Raw genomic sequence first — 25,152 nt, 5'->3', positions numbered from 1 at the left:
TTGGCGCCGGAGGAGCCAAAGGCAAAGACGTCATCGGCCTCCGAGTGGGGTCCGCTGGCTGCGCTCTGGCTCCGGCTCAAGGCCCCGCCAGGCCATCCGGCCTGCGCCTGGCGCGTCCCCGGGGACCTGGCCCGCGCCGCTCTCCGGGCCCGGCGGGGAGGGGAGGGGACGGGCACTGTGCCAGGCGAGGACTGACCTCCCGGGTGCGAACGGCAGGGAGATCCGGCCGTTTGCCACCGGCCTCCGCCTCCCCTCCCCCTCCACTGTGTCGCTTCCCAGCGCCCCCTCCGCCGCCCACCGGAGCGGAAAGGGGTTTCCTTTGTTTTTGCATACACGTGGGCCCCTTTCGCCCATTGCCTCGTACCCAGTTGGCGAGGAAACAGGTTCCCGAGGAGAAGCGATTTACTTGCCCAGTATCACACTGCTGGGGGTGGGGCAACAGCGAGGCGCCTGAAATGAGGGCTGAAGACAAATCCATCCCAGAACTACCTGGCTGAGTTGGGGTGGAGGTGTTCGGGGAAATATTCTCCTGTTCCCCAGACTTCCCTGTTACTTAAAATGTACATTTAACGAGTAAAACGCCTTCCAATCGAATACCAAGCGGAAGAATCTCATTCCTAGTCGTGTAGTCCCTAGACGATTGTGAGCCAATGGAGCGCAAGTCAGGGGGCTGAAATCAGGGTGAGGGGTCGCAAGGTGCGGTTGTGGATTGCGGGGTTCGGGGTTTAGGGAGGCGACCCCCATCGCGGCTCGACAGCGCCCCACCAGGGGCCGCCGGACACGTTTCTGGCTACATTTGCCTAAGACTGAGCGGCTCCATCTCTTTATGCCCCAAATATGTACTGATTGAGCGCCTACTAAGCGCTGGGCTCGGGGGCTGCAAAGGGGAACAGGGGCCGGGCGCAGCCCCCACGCTCTGCTTCTCACCATCAATATGGGCCGAACTCGAAATCCAATCCTACAGTGCTTTAAGAGGATTTCCAGGACCTGGACAAACGTTTGGGAAAACCCCACGCGGTCACCCTCGTCCTGGGCTCTAGTGACGCCCCCCTGGGCGGCGGAGCCCCTCTGCAGCAGCACCAACAGTGCTAGGTACACAAACATAAATATTGCACCACCGTGCTGGGGTGCCGAATCAGGAACATTCTGTGGTTTCTTAGCCTCTCCTCCGGGGGAGGGGGGCGTTTCACTGCCACCCTGGGTGGTTGGTCTGTGGATTGTATCACCAGAGGCAACTTCTGCATTTGCCTCGCTTAGCTTCGGTGTTCTCACATGCTCAAACTTTCTGCCTAAATTCTAGAAAAGTAAAAGGCTAAGTGCTTTTTTCTTGTAAAGGGCGTTTTCTACCTTCAGATGAACATTGGCTGAGGGCAGCAAAGAGGTCCTCAGATAATGGCAACGCCCTCCCTGTATCTTTTTTAAGAAAGAAAAAACTTCTTTGTTTATACTACTTATTCATCTGAGGAACTCAACATATTTTATGCGTTGAATCATAAAATGTTACAGCTGCTGACTTTTCACAGCATGCGAACTTGATCCAAGTTTTGTTTTTTTTTTAACCAAGAGTGGTTTTTAATACCTACACATTTTTTAAAAAGAAAACTTTTTTATACAAATATTACAGTGTTAAGTGACACAGTCTGGCCCTAAAGTCAGGTGTCTGCTGAGCTCTGCGGGGTTTTCCTCTCTATCCCTATTTGGAAAGAGCAGAGCTTGAACCCCACGCTGTCATTTTGTTGCTGGGTGATCCCAGGTGAATCTTTTCCCCCACTGAGCCTCTAAGCTCACATCTGTACAATGGGTTTACAACTGTGCACTTTGTGGATGGTTTGAGGCCCAAGTTAGAGATGATGGATGTAAGGAACCCAGGCCCTACCCATCCCTTCTTGTTATGATTCACTAAGTTTCTTGTTTTTTCCCTTCCTAGCAGAGCAATGCTTATATCATCATGCCACTGTGTGTTTCAGCATCTGGCATCAGAACCTGGGGAGAAGTCCACCACAAGATGCAGGTAGGTGTGGTTAGTACAGAGGTCCAGTTCAGGCTAAGGTCCCTCCTTGAGGCCAATCAACACACAGTGGCACAGGTCAGAGGGGCTGGTGGTAAAGATGTAGCCACCCAGGCCCCCAGTCCAGGAAGCAGAGATGCTACTTCTGGCTGGAGATGGAGCCAAAGAGAGGCCCAGCATAATCTGGTCTGTGGTGACTGCAGAAGCAGCAAGGGGCTGGAATTGTGGTCCTGATGGGCAGAAGGGCACAAAAGAGCATCAGGGGATTTTTTTCTCTGGGGAGAGAACCTGGCCTTTCCGACCTGGGCTCTTCCTGATTTTAGATGTACTTAGAAATAAACCTGGAGGCAGGGCGGGGCAGTGGGACCGCCTGGCCTGGACTCCCCACCCTTAATGTGTGGCCTTGAGTAAATCCGTTTCCCTCCTGAGCCCCCAGTCCCTCCTTCCTGTGATGGAGATAAGAACATGTACTCCTAGGGGCTGTGGGAAGACTCAGTGTAGCCGGGGTTGATATTACCCTACAATCTCTGTCTGAATCCTGCCCTCAGAGTCGACTTTGGAAAGAGTGGCATGCCCCAGATGACAGGCAGAAAGTGGCCCCAGCTCACTGTCTGCTCTGTGACCTTGGGAAAGTGGCTTAACATTCCTGAGCCTCCATTTCCCCATTTGTAAACTGGAAATGCTATCCATTGAGGGCCTGGTGCCAGTCACGTCTGGAGGTGGTGCTCTCAGGAGAGGGAGTTGGCTCCCACCATTCCTGTTCTCTTCCAGAATCCACAGCCCTTTTACTGTCCCCCTAGTGCTGTAAGGCAGGCAGTTCCTGCCTTTGCTCAGTACGCTTCCTAACTCCCTCTGTCCCACCAAATCCAAAGCCACCACTAGGCTCCACCCCTCCATCTGGCCCCGCCCCCACTGCTGTCACCGACTCTTCTGTTGTGATTTAGGCAAACCCCTGGACATGTGTTTCTCATCCTTTCCCACCCCTTTGCTCACACTGTTCCCCTCCCCCTGCCAGAATGCTATCTCCTCTGGGCTCCAAGTCCCAAAGTGGCATCCCCAGGAAGCCTTCTTTGGTTTCTCCAACTTCTGCACCTGGGCCCTGGAGGACTTTGTCCAAACTTTCTGATTATGTAAACATCTCTCAGATCCTTATCTTACCCTCCCTGAGTTGCTTAAGGGTAGGAGGTGTGTTTCTCTCATCTGTCACCTCCCCACCCTACTATCTTAGATACAGTGCCTGGCACATGGTAGGTCCACAATTTGTAGCATGGTGGAAGAATTTTCTTAAAGGTACTGTTGAAAAGTGTAAGAAGAGAGAAGGGGATAGAAATGGCCATTTATGGAGCCTCACCCCTGTGCCAGCTGCATTACAGGTATCATCTCATGAACCAATCAATTATCCCGTGGGCTGGTTATTATCCCCATGTTATAGGCAAGGAAACAGGGAGGAGAATGTGCCCAAGGTCACACAGCTGGTAATCATCAGATGCAGATCCAAACCCTGGGCCTGTCTGATGGAGATATGGAGGGGAGGACCCAGGCATCCCGAGGTAGGAACCCCAGTCTGTTTAAGGCCTCCCTGCCTGTTGCAAGTCCATCCCCGGCAGCTCTGGCTGAAGCCTCTGACTCCCAGCTTGCCTGGAGCTCTGCTCTGTGGGCAGAGTGGTCCCTGGCACCAGCCCTGGAGGGAGCCCAAGCCTCCTACAACCCCTGGCTCAGGCCCTGGTATCCCTGCTGCCTTTCCAAAGTCACTCAGTTTTTGGGATTTGGGGCAGCCACGGGCACAGGGACTTAGCAGCCAGTTGGCCCATCCTAAGGGGCTGGCAAGGGGTGACTTCACCCTCCACACCCAGACAGTTAGGACAGAACCAACTTCTGTTGCACAATCCTTACAAACAGATCTCACGGTCAGGGAAGGCTCGTGGCAGTGCATCATCTCAGCCAGCTCCCTCATTTGGGAGACAAGGACCCAGAGTGGTTAGGCAACCTATCCAAAGTCACAGTGTCCAGAACATTCTAAATCTAGTCAGCATTGTGTGAACTCTGTGTACAGACCCTCAAGTGTTTATCTCTGGAGGGTGGGGTTACTTTCATTTTCTTTCTTACAATTCTGTATGATTTGAATATTTCAACACAAATGTGGAACTTTTGTAATCAGGAGAAAAAGCTAAAAATGTTGAAAGGCAACAGTATTTAGGGTAAACCATATTTACCATATTTAGGGTGACTTGTTAAAAGCAAGTTACAGAGTTAGACTGCCTGGGTTAGAATCCCGGCCTGACCACTCAACAGCTGTGTGTCCTTGGACAAGTTACTTTACCTCTCTGAGACTCAGTTGTCTCATGTATAAAGTGAAGATAATAATAACATCTATCTTGTAGGGCTATTGTAAAGATCGTAGGAGACAGGGATCAGCAAACTACAGCCCATGAGCCAAATCTAGCCTACTCCTTCTTTTTGTACAATTCACAAGCTAAGAATGGTTTTTACATTTTAAATGGTTGGGAGGAAAATCAAAAGAAAAAATATTTTTGTAACGCGTGACAGTCGTATGAAATTCAAACTTCAGAGTCCATAAATAAAGTTTTATTAAAACTCAGCCATGCACATTGATACTATCCTCTGTGGCTGCTTTCACATTACAACGGGAGGTTAGTAGCTATGACACTGTCTGGCTCACAAAGCCTAAAATATTTACCTCTGTCCCTTTACAGGAAAAGTTTGCCAACCCCTGATATGAGATCATGGATGAAAAGCACTTTAGAACAATTCCTGGCACAGGGTACGTGTTTAGTGAATTTTGTTCTTATTAGTATATGGATGTTTATAAAATCTTCTTTCCCTAGGATGTGTTCAAAAGCAGTAATTGCTTTTATAGTTCATTGAGCCTAAGGCACATTTTTTCATATTTTAACGTTCCTCAAAGTGGAATATATCTTACAGTCGGAGGCATAGCATACTTAATTGACATAGTTAATTGCCAACATTTCTCTTTCTTTATGGTATATACATTAAACAGGGGTGGGGGGGGGGTTGGGTCTCAGAATAGATGACCTCTTAGATCCAGGAGAATACAGTAAAGTAAATAAAGTACTACAGCCAGCAGTCTAGCAGGGGGACAGACTTGTCAAAAGACAAGTACAACCCAGGTGCTAAGCGCCAGGGTAGACCTCGGAAAGGCCGGAAAAGGGCCCTCTCCCAACTGGGAGAGAATTATGAGGAAAAGATGCCCAGAGGAGGGGATGTCTCCTTAGAGACAAAGACTGTTGTAGAATAGAAATGTCGGGATGAAACACCTCTGAGAGATGGGTCTCGGTTATCTACCACTTGGCCCCTGAGAGTCTCCGTTTTCTGCCTTATAAAATGGGGGCAGTAATAACCCCAAGAGACCAACTCTCAGATTCGCTGTGGGACCAGATGAAGCTCCAGCAGCCTGTGTGAACAGGCCCCATGGCTGACCATTTCTGTTTGTCCTACTAGCTTGGGAGCAGGGAAACGGTTCCTTGCCTTTCTTGGCCCCCAGAACAAACCTCAAAGCAGGTTTGTTGGATAAACACATGCAGATGAACCCAGGAGCCCAAGAGAGGGACCAGGAAGTAACAGGGCCTCTGTGACTCAGACAGGCCTGTCCCTGAACCAAGGGCACCGCCTGCCAACATGGCCCCAAACCCCGCCCCAGGCACCAGGGGAACTGACGCCACGGTGAGAAGTGACAAATCTCTGTTGTTAGTTAATTTTTTTGAGATGGAATATGAATTGAGGCATAATTTCCTTTTCACTATTAGAAAACACTAATTAATGTTGAAGGGAGCAAATGAGGTCATAGTTTGTCTATTCCAAACTGTCCCCTGAAGGAAGGAGAAGAAAGTTACCAGTGGTGGATTCAGAATCCTAGTTGAAGACTCAGAAACTGTGCCTACCAATTTTGCCTTTGTGGGTAAGTTATTTGGGGGCAGTTTTTATTAATAATTGCCAATCTCTACTGAGCACTTGCTGTAAGCCCTAGCCCTTTGCCAAGTGCATTACATACATTTCCTCCTAGACTGTGACACTAGCCCTATGAGGCAGGTACCATCAACCACCCACAAAGGAAGAGATGAGGGAACCGAGGTCCAGAGAAGTTAACTAACTTGTCCAAAGGCACATACAAGTAAGCGGAGCAGCTGGGGGCCTGGCGCTTCCTCTCTGTTTTCTAAGTCCTTCGTCCTTATCTCTCCACAGCACACAGAGGGCGTATCATGAGGGTGGCGCGTTGCGGCATTTCACTGTCTGTTTCATGGGCTGACGACTTTTAGGGGGCTGCTTCTAGATGCCAAAGGAAGGGGACAGGGAAATAGGCCTCAGACTCGGGCTTTCTGCCTGGCCCTCCCTGACTCACTGAGCCATACTGCACAAATGATTCATTCACTGACCTCGACCTCAGTGGGTTTGGCCACCCACTGAGAGTGAAGTCACACCTCCAGCTTTCCAACGCATTCATTGGTTCACTCATCCGCTTCGGGCAGGCAAGAAACAGGCCTGGCTGGCCTTGCTTGGGGTGAGGAAAACACACAAATGCTTCTCGATGTCCTGAAGTCATGGCTGGACCGCTCAATTCCAGCCTAAGAGATCCTCCGAGGGGCCTGAAGTGGATTACTAGGGTTGTCGAAACAAAGTACCACAAGCTGAGCGACTTAACATAACAGAAATTGCTTGTCTCATAGTTCTGGAAGCCGGAAGTGCAAGACCAAGGTATTGACAAGGTTAGTTCCTTCTGAGGGCTGTGAGGGAGTATGTGTCCCAGGCCTCTCTCTTAGCTTCTGGTGGCCGGCTGGCGATCTTTGATGTTCTTTGACCTGTAGAGGCATCACCCCAATCTCTGCCTTCATCTTCATCAGTCACATCAGATTAGGTCCCACCCTAATGATCTCATGTTAACTTGAGTACCTCTGTAAGGCCCTATTTCCAAATAAGTTCACATTCTGAGGTACTTGGGGTTAGGACTTAAGCATACCTCTCGGGGGGAACATAATTCAACCCAAAACAGGGCCCCAAAGATAGCCCCCTAATAATAACATGTTCAATACCATAAAGATGTCCATTTGACCCAGGTAAATATATCCATTTAAAATGATCCTAATGAAAATACTGAGAGTAGATTGGGGGTTTTTTTTTTTTGCTTTTTGTTTTTATTTTTCCTAGAGTTAAACAAGTTGATTCTGAAGTTGGTATGAAATAATTATCAAGAATGGCCAGGAAAACTTAAAAAGAAAGGCAGAGGGATGGGGATAAGTCCTACCAGATATTAAAACATATCATAAAGCCCCAGCATTAAAATAGTGTAGTTAGGAACATGACTAGCCAGACAGAACAATGGAACAGAATAGAAAGTCCAGAAAGTTGCCCAAGTACGTATGGAAATTTGATGTATGATGAAAGTGGCATCTCAAATCACTGGACATGATGGACTTTTTAATAAGTGATCTTGGGACAATTGGACAGCCATTTGGAAAAAAGATAAAAGGGGACCCATACCTCACACCAAACACTTGAATAAATACCCAATGAGCCAGAGATCCAGATTTTTTTAAGTGAAACCTTAAAACTTGTAGAAGAAAACGTGAGGGGATTCCTTTATAACTCAGGAATGAGAAAAGCCTTTCAATGTAGGACTCAAAACCCAGAAACAATAAAAGAAAAACTTGATAAATTCAGCTACATAAAAATTAAAGCTACATTTTAAAAAAGCTTTTTATGGCAAAAAAAAAAAAACCCTGCACAAGCAAAAATTAAAAAAAAAAAGACAAATGGGAGACAATATTTGCAACATGGAGACAAAGGCTAATTTCACCAATATTTAAGGAGTATTTAAAAACAGATATGAAAAAAATTAAAATATGATTTTAAAAGGGACAAAAGTGGGAATTCCCTGGCGGTGCAGTGGTTAGCACTCCACGCTTCCACCGCAGGGGGCATGGGTTCGATCCCTGGTTGGGGAACTAAGATCCTGCATTCTGTGTGGTGCGGCCAAAAATAAAATAAAATAAAATGGACACAAGCCATGAGCAGATAGTTCCAGAAAAAGAGATGCAGAAGGACCCTGAGCATGTGAGAAGATGCCCATTTGTAATCATAATAAGAGACAAGAAAATTCTAATTACACTGAGAGACCCTCATCCTTCAGGTTGGCAAAAATCCAAAAATTTGATGGTACTGTCTGCTGAGAAGTGAAATTTGAATATGAATTGGACATTAGGTGATATTATGGACGTATTCACTTTTTGGTGGTTGCTTAGGAGAACGTCTCCTTCTTAAGAGATGCGCGCTGAAGTATTTAGTGGTAAAAGGTCATGATGTTAGCAACTTCCTTGAAATGTTCAGAAGAAAATAAAAACAGCAAGTAAATAAATTAAATATGGCACAACATGAACAATCGTTGAGTCTATGTGGTGGGTATAAGGGTGTCCATGGATGGCATTCTTCTTTCAACCTTTCCGCATGCCTGAAATTTTTCATAATAAAATGTGAGGTCCAGTCACATGGCCTCAAGGTGAACTCTGGGTGAAGTGGAAGCTGTCAGCGAAAGCAGCTAGCTTGGCTGAGACAGTAATAATTATTATTTATTTTTTTTTTTTAGGTTTTTTTTAACATCTTTATTGGGGTATAATTGCTTTACAATGGTGTGTTAGTTTCTGCTCCACAACAAAGTGAATCAGTCATACACAAACATATGTTCCCATATGTCCTCCCTGTTGCGTCTCCCTCCCTCCCACCCTCCCCATCCCACCCCTCCAGGCTGTCACAAAGCACCGAGCCAATATCCCTGTGCCATGCGGCTGCTTCCCACTAGCTATCTACCTTACTGCGTTTGTTAGTGTGTATATGCCCATGACTCTCTCTCGCCCTGTCACAGCTCACCCTTCCCCCTCCCCATAACCTCAAGTCTGTTCTCTAAGAGGTCTGCGTCTTTATTCCTGCTTTACCCCTAGGTTCTTCATGACATTTTTTTCTTAAATTCCATATATATGTGTTAGCATACGGTATTTGTCTTTTTCTTTCTGACTTACTTCACTCAGTAATAATTATTAACATGATCCAGCACTTACTGTGGGCACCGGGCACTATTTCAACAGCCAACTCATTAATCTTTACTGTCCTCGTTTACAGACGAGGAAACTGAGGCATCAGCAATCTGCAAAATCCACAGAGATTTGTACTCTCCCAGCTCTGCCGATTGATTTTAATCTGTGCCAGTGCCTGAGGATTGCTGATAGGCTTTGAAGAAGCAGACTTAAATGGAACTGTTATTAAATTGGACTAAGTTCTTTTACTCAAGTAGAAGGGTTCAGCCAAAGGGTTAGCAGGGATCTTTCTGATGCATCTTATAAACATTAGCCATTTATAAGGGCTAATGTTCTGTTCTCTAATTTAGACTGAATACTTTCAGGCTCACTTAAGGAGAGAGAATGAGGAGATTATAATAAAGCAATTGCGCATTCAATCTAGTGATTCACCTAGCAACCCGTCAATGGTAAGTTAGGGTATTTTAAATCAAGGTATGTTAATAAAAGAGAACTTACGATTGAAGCGAAGTTGAATGACTTTCAAAGTGTATTTAACGGTGTAGAGTGCTTGCATCCATTAAAAATTAAAATGGTTCATGATTTAAAGGAAAATAGTGCAGCCCCACCCCAGTGCCTGTGTTCAAATCCCAGCTCTGCCAGTAACCTCAAAGGACGATGCCGGGGGCAAGTCACACATCCTCCCTTGACCCCAATTTCCTCATCTCCAAAGTGGAGATGACTAGCGCCCTCCTCCAAAGCTCTTGGGAGGGTTAAGGTTTTGGATGTGCTGTCTGGAGGGTCATGCACGGTTTGAGACAAGAAAAATGTGTGCTTTGGCAGAACCACCCTGAGAGCCTGCGCTGATGGCTTGGTCCATGGGGCTCCACCTCCAAGAGTCTAACTCACTTCTTTTTAAGGAGCGTCCACTCTGTGCCAAGCGTGTGCAGGACACAGGGGACAAGCAGATGAGGGACACATCGTCCCAGCCTGGGAGAGAGAGGAACACATCAATCATCTCGCCACTCAAGGAGACAAGAACAAGGGCAGAGGGTGACAGCCAGCACAGGTGTGGGACACCAGAGGGGATCGTGGGGAATGGACAGTATTTTTTAAAGGATAATATCTTCTTGGGGAGGCACAAAAATGGGAATGTACTTAATGCCACTGAACTTTACACTTACCAATGCTTAAGATGGTAAATTTTATGTTACGTGTATTTTACTAAGAATATACATATATTGTATATGAATATATAATATATGTTTTAATGGGTAATATCTTCTTGGAGCCTGCAGCCCGGAGGATGTATTCTTTTTTTTTTTTTAACATCTTTACTGGAGTATAATTGCTTTACAATAGTGTGTTAGTTTCTGCTTTATAACAAAGTGAATCAGCTATACATGTATATAGCTGATGGAGTTATATCTCCTCCCTCTTGCGTCTCCCTCCCACCCTCCCTATCCCACCCCTCTAGGTGGTCACAAAGCACCGAGCTGATCTCCCTGTGCTATGCGGCTGCTTCCCATTAGCTATCTATTTTACATTTGGTAGTGTATATATGTCCATGCCACTCTCTCACTTCGTCCCAGCTTACCCTTCCCCCTCCCTGTATCCTCAAGTCCTTTCTGTAGTAGGTCTGTGTCTTTATTCTCGTCTTGCTCCTAGGTTCTTCATGACCTTTTTTTTTTTTCCCTTAGATTCCATATATATGTGTTAGCACACAGTATTCGTTTTTCTCTTTCTGACTTACTTCACTCTGTATGACAGACTCTAGGTCCATCTACCCCATTACAAATAATTCAATTTCATTTCTTTGTATGGCTGAGTAATATTCCATTGTATATATGTGCCACATCTTCTTTATCCATTCATCTGTCGATGGACAATTAGGTTGCTTCCATGTCCTGGCTATTGTAAATAGAGCTGCAATGAACATTGTGGCACGTGACTGTTTTTGAATTATGGTTTTCTCAGGGTATATGCCCATTAGTGGGATTGCTGGGTCGTATGGTAGTTCTATTTTTAGTTTTTTAAGGAACTTCCATACTGTTCTCCATGGTGGCTGTACGGAGGATGTATTCTTACACTGTGTGTACAGATGAAGAAATGGAGACCCAGAGTAGGGGAGCAAACCTCCCACCCAGGGTGAGGGGGCTTCCTCAGGCCTATTTGATGGAGGTAGAAACCCACCCAGGGCTTGACTCTCAGGCCTTAAGTTCATTCTGCTGCAAAGACACAGAGCAGGACAGGGACCCAGGATTGTCTGACATCCAGCTAGGGGCTCTTTCCACTGCAGCCTCCACCCACCTATGCTCATACTGGGCTCAGGGATCACCCCCGCACACACACACGCCTAACCCCAGTCGTAGTTCTGGGACAAGCTCCAGATAAGGGAGGGGGTGTAAAGAGATCCCGTTCCTTAACCCCGTGCAAATAGGGAATGTATTTTCCTGGTTGCCAGGGGCAGAGTGGAGTCTCCAAAGGCAGGATCACCTCTAGTGGGTCGGCAGCTGGGGGAGTCACTGGGAGCCTACCTCTGTCCTCCCCATCTCCTGAGCGCCAGCATTTTCTATTCAGGTGAAATGAAATGCAAACAAGCTTCAGGTAGAGCCCTTGTCGAGGCTGGGCCCTGTCTGGGTGTGGCTGGGCTGTTTAGGCAGGCACGGTTGTATATGAGCCTCCCCAGGGACCCCCACCTACTGCCTCCTGAATGTCTTTCCATGTGCATGGAGACCCTTCCCCTCCCAGCCAGGAAGGGTGGGGCAGGGGTCTGAGTGTCCCCAGGGAACGCCCCTCCTGGACCCTCCTTCATCCAACCCTGGCCAAGCACCAGCTCAGGCCCTCCTTCCAGCCATATTATTTGTTCTTGGAACTCTCAGGACCATCTTGAGAAGGGAGAGGTATAAAGTCTGAGATGGTCAGTGCTGTGGAGAAATACAAAGCAAGAAAAAGGGTTAGAGGTGTGGGGTGTGAGGAGGGGTTCAATTTAAGTAGGGTGTCCCAAGAAGGCCTTGGCAAGAAGTTGACATTTGAGTAAAGACCTAAGTAGGTGAGGGAGTGAGCCATGGAACAGCTGGGGGAAGAACAATTCAGGCAGACACCCCCAAACAGGAACAAGCCTCACGGGAACAAGAAACAGGCAAGAGGCACCCAGACTGTAAAGGAAGAAGTACACTGTCTTCATTCTCAGATGACATGATTCTATATGTAGGAAATCCTAAGGAATGTAAAAGAACATACGATGAGAACTAATAAACAAGTACAAGGTCACAGGATACAAGATCGATATACAGAAGTCAAGTTTATTTCCACATAGCAAGCAATGAACAAGCCAAAAATGAAATTAAGAATATAATTCCAGGGCTTCCCTGGTGGCGCAGTGGTTGAGAGTCCGCCTGCCGATGCAGGGGACACGGGTTTGTGCCCCGGTCCGGGAAGATCCCACATGCCGCAGAGCGGCTGGGCCCGTGAGCCATGGTCGCTGAGCCTGCACGTCCGGAGCCTGTGCTCCGCAACGGGAGAGGCCACAACAGTGAGAGGCCCACGTACCGCAAAAAAAAAAAAAAAAAAAAAAAAAAAAAAAAAAAATTCCATTCCTAATAGTATCAAATAGAATAAAATACTTAGGAATAAATTTAACAAAAGAAATACGAGACTTGTACACTATTACAAAACTTCACTGAGGAAAATCAAACTCTAAATAAATGGAGAGACATTCCATGTTCTTACATTGGAAGACAATATTAAGACAGCAATACTCCCCAAACTGATCTGTAGATTCAACATAATCCCTATCAAAATTCCAGCCTGCTTCTTTTTCCAGAAACTGGCAAACTGATCCTAAAATTTATATTGTAATGAGAAACACCTAGAATGACCGAAACATTCTGGAAAAAGAAGAACGAAGTTGTAGGACCTTCAGTTCTTGATTTCAAGACTCACTGTAAAGCTACAGTTGTCAAGACAGAGTGGGACTGGCATACAGGTCAATGGAACAGAATTGAGAGTCTAGAAATAAACCCTTACATTTACAGTCAATTGATTTTTGACAACAAAGTCATGGCAGTTCATTGGAGGAAAGATAGTCTATTTAACAAATAGTGCTGGGACAATTGGCTATTCGTCTACTTGCAAAAGGAAAAACGTAGACCCTTACCTCACACCATATACAAAAATTAACTCAAAACGGATCATAGACTTAAATGTAAGAGCTAAAACTATACAACTCTTAAAAGAATACATAGGGAAAGAAATCTTCAAAACTTTTTGTCAGGCAAAGATTTCTTAGCATGATTTATAAAATAAAAAATCAAACTGAAATTCATCAAGGTTCAAAACTTCTGTGCTTAAGAGCCACCATTAAGAAAATGAAAAGGTAAACAATAGACTTGGACAACAGCTTTGCAAAACCGAATCTCATAAAGGACTTGTATCCAGTATTTACAAAGAACTTATACAGCTCAATAATAAGACAAACAACCCAATCAAAAGATGAGCAAACAATATGAACAGATATTTCTCCAAAGAAGATATACCAATAGCTAACAAGCACATGAACAGATGCTCAACATCATTAGTCATTAAGGAAGTGCAAATGTCAAATGAGATCTATATCACACCTACTAGAACGATTATGATCAAAATGACATGATAACAAATGTTAGCTAAGATGTGGAGAAACGGAACCCTCCTACATTGCAGGTGGGAACATAAAATGGGGCAGCATCTCTGGAAAACAGTTTGGTGGTTCCTCAAAAAATTAAACATAAACTTACCATGTGATCCAGCAATTCCACTCTTAGGTATCCCCCCTGGAGAAACGAAAACATACGTCTACGCAAAGATGTGTGAGTCAGGGTTCACAGCAGCATTATTCATAATAGCCCCAAACTGGAAACAACCTAAATGTCCATCAGCTGATTAATGAGATGAATAGGCAAAGTCCATACACCAGAACTATACAGCAATACAAAGGAACAGACAAATGACAGGTGCTGCCATGTGGATGAACTTCAAGGGTGTTATGGTACGTGAAAGAAGCCGGACACAAGGGAGTAAACAGTGTATGGTTCCACTTTATATAAAATGTCCAGAAAAGGCAAATTGATAGAGACGGTGAGTAGATTAGTGGTTGTGTGGGGCTGAGTGGGAACAGGGATTACCTGTAAATGGGCATGAGAAAGGGATCTGACTGGGGGACTATCTGAATGTTCTAAAATTGATTTATGGTGATGATTGCACCACTTGGTAAAATTACCAAAAAGGCACTGAATTTTATACTTAAATGTTATGATATTTAAAATATACCTCAGTAAAGCTAATTAAAAAAAAAAAAAGCTTCAGTTCAAGGTTCAGGTTGAGATTGAGTTTACGCCTGACCCAGGAGCCCTTCCTCATTGTGATAGGCTGGGATAGATGCCACGCTTGGGCCATAGAGCACTGTGGGTCATAGTTCATAGCACAGCCCCAGTGGAATATGAGTATTTGTTTACATATTGGGCTCTTCACTTCGATATAAGCTTCTTGAGGGCAAACACCTAGTTTATTCTCAGAATCCTAGAACAAAGCCCAGCTCATATGGGACTCAACACAGGCTTGCTAAAGTAATGAAAAAGTGTGATTGGAGGAATTCCCTGGTGGTCCAGCGGTTAGGACTCGGCGTTTTCACTGCCGTGACCCGGGGTTCAATCCCTGGTCAGGGAACTGAGATCCCACAAGCCGCATGGCGAGGCCAAAAAAATAAATTATTGGAAAGGCAGAACCAAGCAGAAGGAGAATGTGATCCCCTTAGTGAGGTCTTTCATCGAGACCTCCATGAGTGTGAGAATAATAACAAAGAAAGGGATAGCATGGCCAAAGTACAATGTATTTCATACCACGCGATTTTATCCTGTCATTAAGAGAAGGCTGGGCAAAAGGAAGCAAAGTCCATGTGTGTGTGAATGCAGTGTGGACACAACTTATTCTTTCTTTTAAAAAGTTGGCCGAGGATAGAAAGAGGAGAGAAGAGACAGGTCAATGAAAACCTTGGTTGGGGAGGCTGAGGTAGCTGGATGATAACATACGAAGAAAAAAAGGGAAGGGAAGGAGAAGGAGGGGAGGGGAGAGAGATGGGGGGGCGGGGGGAGGAAGCAGGGTGGCCAGACCCTGCAGGGCTTCGCAGGCGCTGAGTGGGGCAGGACCGAGGAGTCTGCAGGCAGAGCAGTGACCGGGAGGACGTGTGTCAACAGGGTAATAATAGGATTCACTTCACTTGGGCGTGTGAGGATGAGTTGAGCTCACAGAGCAAAGTTGCAGCACAGTGATGTATAGTAAGCACGAAACTCGCCAGTTAGTGTCAGGATCACTGTTTCATCCCCCTAATACCCCCGGCCCAGAGAGGTGAAGCACACGCTCACTGAGGTCACAGTTTTCTGTCTCGTGACCTGCAGGGAGTCTGGCTAAGCAAGCGCCCTGCCCTTCAGGGGAAGCCCCAGGGCTGGTGGTCAGCTGCTGGAGGGCAAGGGAGCCAGGCAATGAGGGACAGGCGGAGTACAGAGTGACTGTGACCATGCCACCCACCAACTCAACTTCCTTGGCCTCTGAACCTCTGCTCCTCACCTGGGGACGGGAGAGTAGCAGTGACACCTCCTACAGGGGTCACTAAGGGGACAGAGTAAGGCAGAGCCAGTGAGGCTCTCAGCCCAGGGCCTGGAGTCAGTGTCTCACAAACAGTGCCACCTATTCAGGGACCTTTATTTGGCAGATGGTTACCGACAAGAACCACAGGCCACACCAGCTGGGGAATGCTAGGGACACAAGGTGAACAAGACGTACTTCTCTGGACCACACACAGACACACGCACAGATATACACAGATACACACAGAGACACAAACACACACACAGAGACACAATTATACACAGACATGTACACACACAGATGCACACGTAGACACACGACACACAGACACACACACACCATTAGTAAGCTCCACATGTCAAAACACCAAATTCCAGAATGGGGGTAAGTGTTTATAAAATTCTCTCTGTGAACACAGTAGGTGACCCGTGGGCTTACTTGCTCAAGGATAAGCTGGGGAGGCTCTTCACAGGACATGCCGTCCCTGGGTCCCTGCAAGCGGCATCTTCCAGTTCCTAATTGACAGCTTTCTTTGACTAACAGGCAGCAAAACCTCCAAAGCGCCCAGGTCTTCGCCCTGGCGGAGTAACCGTCCTAAAGAGAAAAAGAAACATTATGACATTATGAGAAAATAAAGGGATATTTCTCTGACTTAAAAAAAAAGTTTTGTTTTGTGTTTTCATTTTCCCGGACAGAAAGCAGCACTGTCAGCTTTAAAAGCAGAGAGTCCTGGCCACTTTAGCTCCTAGCCCACATACCACACAGGTGCAGCGGGGAGCCCAGAGCAGGATTCTCAGCCCTGGCTCCACACTGGACCCCCTGCGTTCAAAATCCTGAGCCTGGGTCCTATCCCCAGCATTTCCAGTGTAACTTGCCTAGGGTGAGGCCTCGGCACTTGGACTTTAAAAATCTTCCCAAGGGTTCCAGTGTCCAGCCAGAGCTGAAAACTACTGACCTAACGGATTATCTTTAATGTCCAGTATCTGTTGTTGAGGGAAAAAAACAAATTGGCACATAGTAGATGCTCAGTATATGTTCATTCAAATGTCATGCATATAGAGTGGTTTCCCTGCTTTTTTTTTTTTTTAAATACAGAGTGTGTGTGTGTGTGTGTGTTTGTGTGTGTGTGTGTGTGTGTGTGTGCGCGTGTGTGTGTGTGTGTGTGTCTTGTGGCCGGGGAGGAGGGCTGTAATCAATCACACTGGACAGAGCTGGTGGGGCTCCAGCCAAACACATACAGGGCCCTTCTGGGACGGGGCGCACTTTCACTTTTCAGAGTGTGTGCTTCTCAAGCAGTGGCATTTTCCACTCCAAGCATGTGTCATTTTTAAAATTAATAATAAAGAAAAATAAAGAAGTCATGCATTGAGCTTCTTTCGCTTCCTTTTTCTTTACCTATTCAGGGGACAGGAAACACCCATAAATAGCCAGTGGGAAGGAAAGGTCAAGGTGAGGCCCGAGTCAGTGAGCCAAAGCCATCAGGGGCCGAGTTGCCTGGCTCAGCCCTCCAAAATCCCTTCAAAAATCCCTGGGCCCCTTCCAGGCCGGCAGCCTGGACCCCACAGAGGGTCAGGGTAGCCTGGGAGCAGGGAGTTAGTGGAGCAGGTCCTGGGGGCCGGGAAGGAGCCTGGGTCCTGGACTTCCAAGCCAGCTGGCCCTCAGGAATCCAGTCTTGGGGCTCCACTGGGTCACGGCCCTGGGGCCAAGTCACCCTGGTAACCTCGCTCTGACACAGCCACCTGGCCCTGCCTCCGGGCGTTTTGGAGAAAACTCCAGACGGGGGATGTGGAGAGCCCACTGAGGGCCCCGTTATCTAACGAAACCACCGCACGGTGTTCTGTGAGGGCCCCAACAGAAGCCCCCCTACTGCTGCTGAGGGTACGGAGGCCAGGCTCAGGGTACCTGGGAGCTGGTCCTAAGCCACACAGGCCCTTACATTCTAGGAGCCCCCAATACCCTGCGGCCTCCAAAGCCAGGCTGTAGTCAATCCCCCACCCACACTGTCCCAGGGACCCTGCCTGGTGGTCTCCCGCCTGCTAGACAGAGAGCAGAAGCCCTGGTAATGTCTGTGCCCTAAATGAGACACTCTCCACCCCTCCACCCAGGAGACCTAAAGCACTGAGAAATCGCAGACTCGACCCCAAGAATGCCAAGGTCACTTCACTTATGTCCCCACCTATAAGAGCAGGAACTGACATCACTGAGACACCTGCTTCATGCCCGCTGCTTAGAGAACTTAAGGCAGAACTTGCCTTCCGGGTGGCAGTGCTGTTACTTGCCCCATTTACAGACGAGAAAACTGAGGCTCCGAGTCATTTGGGCACATGACCTGTGTCCCCACAAAAGGGGCAAAGCCAGGCTGAAACTCAAGACCCCTTGAGTCTTGAACAGGCCCTACAGTGCTCTCAGAGGACCTGAGTGGTGACAGGGACAGAGGGCTTCCTTCCCAACCCTGGCTACCTCGCCCCAGTCCTCGGCCTCAGGCATCTCCCAGGAAGGCCAGGAAAAGGATCTGGATGGGGGCAGATCACAGCTGGCCTCAGCCTTGAAGACCAAGTGCGTGGGCTGAGCCAGGCTGGAGGCTGGGCCCCCAGAGAGCCAGCCTCTGGGCCAGCAAGCTGCCTAACGCTTCATCTCCTGGGTCCCCCTTCCAGAACCCAGAGGGGAAAGGTCACAGGACGCAGGTGCCATAGGGTTCCAGGGCAAGAGAACACACATCTGGGACCCTCCAGGGCTCCATCTCAGTTTCACCTATTACTCCATGGCCTTAGAGACTTGGCCCCTCAGTGCCTCCGTTTCTTCAGCTGTCAGTGGGGTTGACAGAGACAGCAGCTTTGCAGAACACGCCTGCAGACGGAATAAGGGCAGGCTTTGACAGGGTACTCATTACCTTCTCTGGGCCAGTCGCTGTCATAACTGCTGGGGGTGCATGTGCATTTCCTAATGAATTCTTCCCAACCACCCAGAAAGGCAGAAATTTATATTTTCCCCATTTCCCAGCCACGGGACAGAGACCCAGAGAGTGAAGGTAGTGGTCACAAGGTACGAGGTAGAATAATGCCAGTCGCAGCAGCATGGATGGACCTGCAGATTATCATACTAAGTGAAGTAAGTCAGGCAGAGACAATATATGACGTTGCTTATATGTGGAATCTAAAAAAAAAGATACAAATGAACTTACTTACAAAATAGAAACAGACTCACAGACTTCTAAAACAAATATATGGTTACCAAAAGGGAAAGGTTGGGGGGAGGGATGAATTAGGAGTTTATAGATAATCTACAAGGACCTACTGTATAGCACAGGGAACTCTGCTCAATGTTCTGTAATAACCTATGTGGGAAAAGAATCTGAGAAAGAATGGATATATATACATATATATATATATATATTAAAAATATATATATATATATATATATAACTGAATCACTTTGCTGTACACCTGAAACCAACACAACATTGTAAATCAGCTATACTCCAATATAAAATTAAAAAATTAAAAATTAAAAAAAAACAAACCAACAAGGTCCACGGTAGAGCTGGGAGGAGTTGAGCCAAGGCAGAGAGAGATTTCATTTTGCCTCTGATGAGTAATAATACTTACCTCTCAGGCTTCTCATGAACTATGAGAAGGGAGCAGACCTGGCCCATTCACTGTGTGCCCCAGCACGTAGTAGGGTGTCTGGCACAGAGTAGGTACTCTGAACGAAAGAAGGTTTCGGATGAACAGTGCAGATGTTTGGGGCTCTGAAATGAGACACCCTCCATTTGCCAGCTCTGTCACTTCCCAGCTCTGTGACCTTATAGAATCATCCCTCCTCTCAGAACCCCAGTCCCTTCATCACAAAATGCAATAATAATTATAACAATACCATGAAAGGGTCACTTTGAGGATTAGAGGCACATAGAAGGGCCCCTTTCATCTGCAACTCTGTAAGTACTACCTTTATTATTGTTTTGAATTATTAACTTAAAACTTGGCATGTTATTCATTTGAAATGAGAAAATGCAAAGAGACTTTGAAAGGTACCACCCAGTGTGTCCAGCTGTGTTTTGATGCTGTTGATCTGCCTGAGGACACAGGCAACAGGGCACCTTTCCCAGGTCAGGATGGAGGAGTGAGGTTGTCAGCTCGAGCGAGGGACTCATGGGGACATTTGGTGTTACCCTGTGAGCCAGCATGTGATGGGGCTGACCAAGCATCTGAGACAGAGCCTGAGACCCAGACGGGGCCAGACTGGGAACAGGCCACCAGCTGGACCCTCATTCTAGAGCCCAAGCCTGACACTAGCCAGATTGGGGGTCTCAGGCGGGTCATAGCCCCACTGTCTCATCCAGCTGAATGGGCCTTTCAAGACCACCCCACTCACCCTGGCCTCATCGTTTCAATGAGAAAATGGAAGCCCCAGTGAGGGGCAGGGGGCTGGCCAAGGTGACCGTGAATCGTTAAACGTGGAGTCGAGACCAGAATCCCTGCCTCTTGACCCCAGCTGCCCACATCCCTCGCCAGGCTGAGCGTTCCCACTGAAGCCACCGTGCCTATTTCTGGTGCCCAGGAGGGCTCAGACCGTGAACAGGTTGACTTCTGCCCAGTCAAGGCCACGTGCCTGGTGATGGCCAGCCCCAGGCCTGATCTTACTCTCACTCTCGCCTGCCCCAACTCATGTCCTGACATGTGGTGGCACTCGGAAGTACCTGCCAAGCAAATGAGACCCTGCTCAGTGCTGGGCCCAGGCTAGGACCCCTTGAGCCTTATAGGGCTACACGTGAGTTGACCGTGAGATCTCAGAGGTGAAAACCATGTGAAGCAGTGAGAAGTGTGACATAGGTGTGAGTCATGGCACATGAGGGCTGTGTGGTGAGTCACAGGCTCTGGGCCACATGGCCTGGGTTGGAGTCCCCTCCGCCATGCACTAGCTGGTGACCCTTGAACCAGTTTCTTAGCCCCTCTGTGCCTCGGTTTGCTGGGGTAAGAGAATACTCACCCCATAGAAGTTCCGTGAGATGCACACACTTGGCCAAGGGCCTGGCCCACAAGCACCGCTCACCAAACCATCGCTATTGTTATTGTCTAGAATAGCTGTCTCTGAGCCACACACCTGTACACGCATACTGCTGCTGGATCACTTCCCAAAGCAGGACTGTCACCTTCCTTGACTCACTAGGACAGAGCTTTCTGAAAAGGTATCGGCATTTCCCTGCTGCTACTGTTGATTCCCTCCGGTTCTTTCTGGGTGAAAACAACTACCCTGAAGCCCTTCATTCCTGCCCTGGGCGGTCACACGGTGATTCCTAGAAAGAAACCAAGGCCCATGAGTGTCTTTACTCTAACTGGCCCCAGACTTCTGGGTGAATTGGGGTCCACCAAGAGCCCTGATAGGGGAAAATGAGCTTGCAGTGACCTCAGGCTGGGTGTTTCTCCCCCGTGGGCCTCCTCATCCTCTGTGGTCAAATAAGGGGTGATCTAAAATAAGATCGTGATCTCCCTCCGATGTCCCTTTGATGGCTAACGCTTTGTGGTTCCATTTTTTGTCTTCTCTGCTAATGGCATCATCTGCCCCCCCCCCAATAGCTCGCATGGATTGAACACCTGCCATATGCCAGAAACGAAACTCAGGGATGGATATAACGGCAACTATCAGTTACTGAATGCTGTCACCTGCCAGCCGTGAACGCTCTTCCGATGATCTCATTTAATCCTCTCAGCAACCTGACCGTCCCCACCAGAAGCTGAGCAAGTAGGTTCCACATGATGAGATGGTCTCATTCAGCTGCGATCTGAACCCGGGAGCCAGGCTTGGAATCACTAGGTCATGCCCAAGTCCCTACAGCCCTGTGAGGTGGGAATTATTATCTCTGTTTTACTGATTAAAAAAAAAAAAAAACACCTGTGGCCCAGAAAGGGGAAGTGAGTCAGTCCGTGTCATACTGTTTGAAATGACGGCCTCTGAGGAGACCCTGCTTCTACCTCCTTTTATCCTGATCATCTCAGCCAAGGCTTTAAAGAAACATACTTGATGGAAAAAAAAAAAGGTGTATCATACTTTTTTTTTTTTAAAGAACAATAAAATCAAGAGAAACTGAAAAGAAAAAAAAGAAAAGGAAAAAAAAAATAAAAGAAACGTGCTTGGACTTTGTGACTCTCAGTTCCAACTCAGAATTCCTGTCCTGTTACTCTGGGCCTGCAGCTGAGCTCCAGATAACCGAGGGCCCAGCCTTTGGCAGGAGGTCTGACCTCCAGATAAGCAGAGCCCCAATGTGGAACGAAGACACGAGTCACAGAAGAAGCTCACGTACCATCCGCTGCCCGGTTCCCTGTTGCAACTCGGGGAGGGGCTTTATCCCACCAGGGCACGTGCTCCACGCTTCACGTTCATCATCTTCTTTGTGGCCCATGACAACGTTGTCAGCTCAATATGACAATCTTTGTTTTGTAGGAAAGGGAGGTCATATGGTTTATCTAAACAGGGAACCAGTGACTAGTGAACCAGGCAAATTATATCGCCCAGGATACTTTTTAAAATTCCAGCAGATTGTGGAGGGTGGGTTATTTTTCCACTTTGGGGGAGAGGGTTTGGAGGTGGAGGCAGCCAGGCAGAGAAAGAGGTTATGAGGAGCCGTGCGGCTGCAGCTTCAAATGCTCCTTGCCTGAGATTTATTCCCTTCAGGGGCCACCACGGAACCCACGGCAGCTTAGTTCATCCTGTCAGTCCTCCCTTCATATACTCACCTTTCTGTCCCCAAGAGCCCCAAAAAGAAGAATTGATTGTTTGATTTCTGAAGGCCCAGGCACAGTGAAAACAGGGGCAGCCCCAAGGAGGGGTGGGTGACTCACTCCCTGACCAAGAGACGAGGCCAGCCAGAGCAGAGGGGACCTTGGGAAGACCTGGGCTTTTGTTCCCTTTGGGACCAAAGTGAATCACCGATCCCACCAAGTCACCCTGGCCAGTCCCGAACTTTCCCAGGTAGAACCAGTACAATCATCAAAAATGAGTCAGGTGAGGCCCTAACAATGGGCACAAAGGAGAAGGCTGTGTTCTTCCTTACTCACCTTCAACTTAGCCCTTGAAAGAGGCCAGACAAGACTTGGTGCTCCTTGGGGCAAAGTGGAAACTGGAACCAGAAAAGGAAGGTTGGCCACAATGCCTCTAAGGAGACCAGCCAGCAAGGTGGTGACCACTTGCTATGTGCTGGCTGTTTGGACACCATGCAAGTTTGCTCACTTGTTCACTCACTTGTTCACTGACTTGGGCAGGTGGTCAGGAGCATTGACTGGACGTCCAGCAGCTGCCGGGCATTCTGCAGGTTATCCTTCCTCCAGACCCTGCAGAATGTGATGCTCGTGCACGGAGGAGGAAACCAAGGTACTGGCCAGTGTCGCCCAGCCAGGAATCCACTCCAGAGCCGTCAGACTCTGGAGCCTTGCTTCTTTTGATCCTGTGTCTATGGAGACCTGGTCTTCAGCAGTGGGCAAAGAATGCCCATGTCACACGTCACCACCTGAGTTGGGCCAGGAGAGCCTAGAAAGCCCAAGACTTTTCTCAATGAAGCAGTCTCGGTGATTTCAGAGGAAGAGCCTGCCCCAAGGAGCAGCAGAACCCCAGGCCTGTCCTCTGGGCCCTCAGCATTCCGGAGGCCAGATGTGTGAGCCTGACGTTATCCACCAAGTCGTGGCCTGGCTTCAGGCTGTGCTCCGCTGGCTTGTGACCCCCGCTCCTCTGCGCTCTCCTCCTCCTTTTCCTCAGAATGAAAAACTGAGTGGTGCTGGCAGCTGCTCGTCAGCATCTGGCGGAACATTCTGCCCCATAGCTGAGCGCCTCTCACTCCCCAGCCATCCCTGGGGACGGCCGGTGACTCATATTTCCATTCTCAATGCAGGGCCAGAGACCAGATCTTCCCATGACCACCAGGGCTGGCCATTTGGCGTTGGGATTAAGGACATGAGCTGTGACGTCAGGCAGGCCTGAGTTCAAATCCTCCTTCTGCTGCTTGTGTGTGATTTCAGGCAACGAACTTACCCTCTCTGAGCCTGTCTCCCCATTTGTAAATGGAGATCACGGCTAACAACTCTGGTATCTTCTTTATTGAAAAAGTTTCTTCCCTTTTGCCCGCAACTCTGAAAAATGAACCATTCCCTCTACCAGTTTTCTCTTTTATACACTCACCATTCATAAGCCAAGGAGAGAGGAAGCTGATATTTGGTTTCTTGAAAATGCAACAGTAATATTTATGTACTATTTACCATGTGCTAGGGATCTGTTATAACCCCATTTTATAGATAAGGAAACTAAGGCCCAGAGAGGTAAAGTAACTTGCCTAAGGTCACACAGCCAGTAAGTGGCAGAGCTGAGATTCACACCCAGGCTGTCTGGCTTCAGAATCCTGGCTCTTAATCATTATGCTGAGAAAAGTAAAGAAGATGAAACACATAGAGCATGTGGCATAGTGCCAGGCACATGGTGAATTCTGAATAAGTGTTTACTGGTAGTATTATTACTACTATTGTTATTGCTTTGCCATCAACATGTCTGAGTCTCATTCTTGACCATGAGAAGAAGCGAATGAGGGCTCCCTGCCCTTCCAGCCAAATCCAAGAAGCTCTTGAGTTAAAGATGGTCATTGGCCAACCCAAACGCGTGGGTCTCTTGACATGCCAATTCAGTGATCCTGCTGTGTGGCCTTAAGCATCTGACTTCATGGCTCTGGGCCTCAGTTTCCTTACCTGTCAAGTGGGGATGCTCTGCTCTATCTTATCTTTGGGCTAGGAACGGGAGAGAAAGCACTAGGTGTGCATTGAGTGCTCTGTTAAATATTGGCAGGCTGTCAGCATACCCTCCAGCCCCGGCAGCCTGGCACCAGAGGCCTGTTATAACCACTGGGCTGTACTGCTTCCCCAGTGGAATGTTCGTATCAAAAGGCAAAGCTTGCAATTTGCTTCCCAAATCCCCAAACCAAACAGCCAGTGAAATGCTAATAACAGAAAACCCACCTGAGACAAAGTGTCCCTGTGAGGTTATAAGTGAAAGACAGGGTACATGATTATCAGGAAACGACAAAAGAAAGCAGGGCTGACAATATTGATGACAGAACACAAGCTGAAGTAAAAAGCACTCAACTGAATGGTAAGGGGATCCTTAATTCTCTTTTCCTCCATGTGCTACCCTCAATCGGCTTCTTATTTTTAATGTCCTCCCCAGACATTTTCCGCCTCATCTAGTTCTTCCATTGTCACTTCATGGTCCAAAACCCTGTCTTCTTCATATTCCTTGAGAGACGAGCCAGCGTCCTCCAGGCCTCCACTCTGCTGCTTGCATTCACTTCTTGAAGGCTGCTGCCTTGTTGAAGTCTTTCCTGCCTTGTCCTCCTCGACCAGACAGAGCCACTGCGCCTCCCTCCTGCTATTCCCAAGGCCCCACCCTTGCCTGCTCTCAGGGCAGTAGGGAGCTCGTCTCCCAGAAGGAGTAGAGGGAGGGTGGGCA

General features: G+C 47.8%; 2 long non-coding RNA genes across 2 annotated transcripts in view; one reads left to right on the top strand and one right to left on the bottom strand.

Moving 5' to 3' along the window:
- The window catches only part of LOC137222105 (uncharacterized), a 40,814-nt gene extending 30,431 nt beyond the window's left edge, over positions 1-10,383 (top strand). The window contains exons 6-7 of the long non-coding RNA XR_010942328.1: positions 1,928-2,011; positions 9,969-10,383. This is a non-coding gene — a long non-coding RNA (uncharacterized lncRNA). The remainder of the gene's footprint in view (positions 1-1,927; positions 2,012-9,968) is intronic.
- Positions 10,384-12,376: 1,993 nt separating this feature from the next.
- Positions 12,377-22,370, bottom strand: LOC137222104 (uncharacterized). The gene is made up of 3 exons (XR_010942327.1): positions 21,971-22,370; positions 16,111-16,266; positions 12,377-13,862 (listed from the first exon to the last, which is right to left on the bottom strand). It is a non-coding gene; the product is annotated as an uncharacterized lncRNA (long non-coding RNA).
- Positions 22,371-25,152: the final 2,782 nt, after the last annotated feature.

The sequence above is a fragment of the Pseudorca crassidens genome, chromosome 3 (genome assembly GCF_039906515.1).
Source record: "Pseudorca crassidens isolate mPseCra1 chromosome 3, mPseCra1.hap1, whole genome shotgun sequence".
NCBI classification, from domain to species: Eukaryota; Metazoa; Chordata; class Mammalia; order Artiodactyla; family Delphinidae; genus Pseudorca; species Pseudorca crassidens.
Note: the sequence above shows the minus strand (reverse complement) of the source record. Positions and strands in the feature narration are given on the sequence as shown.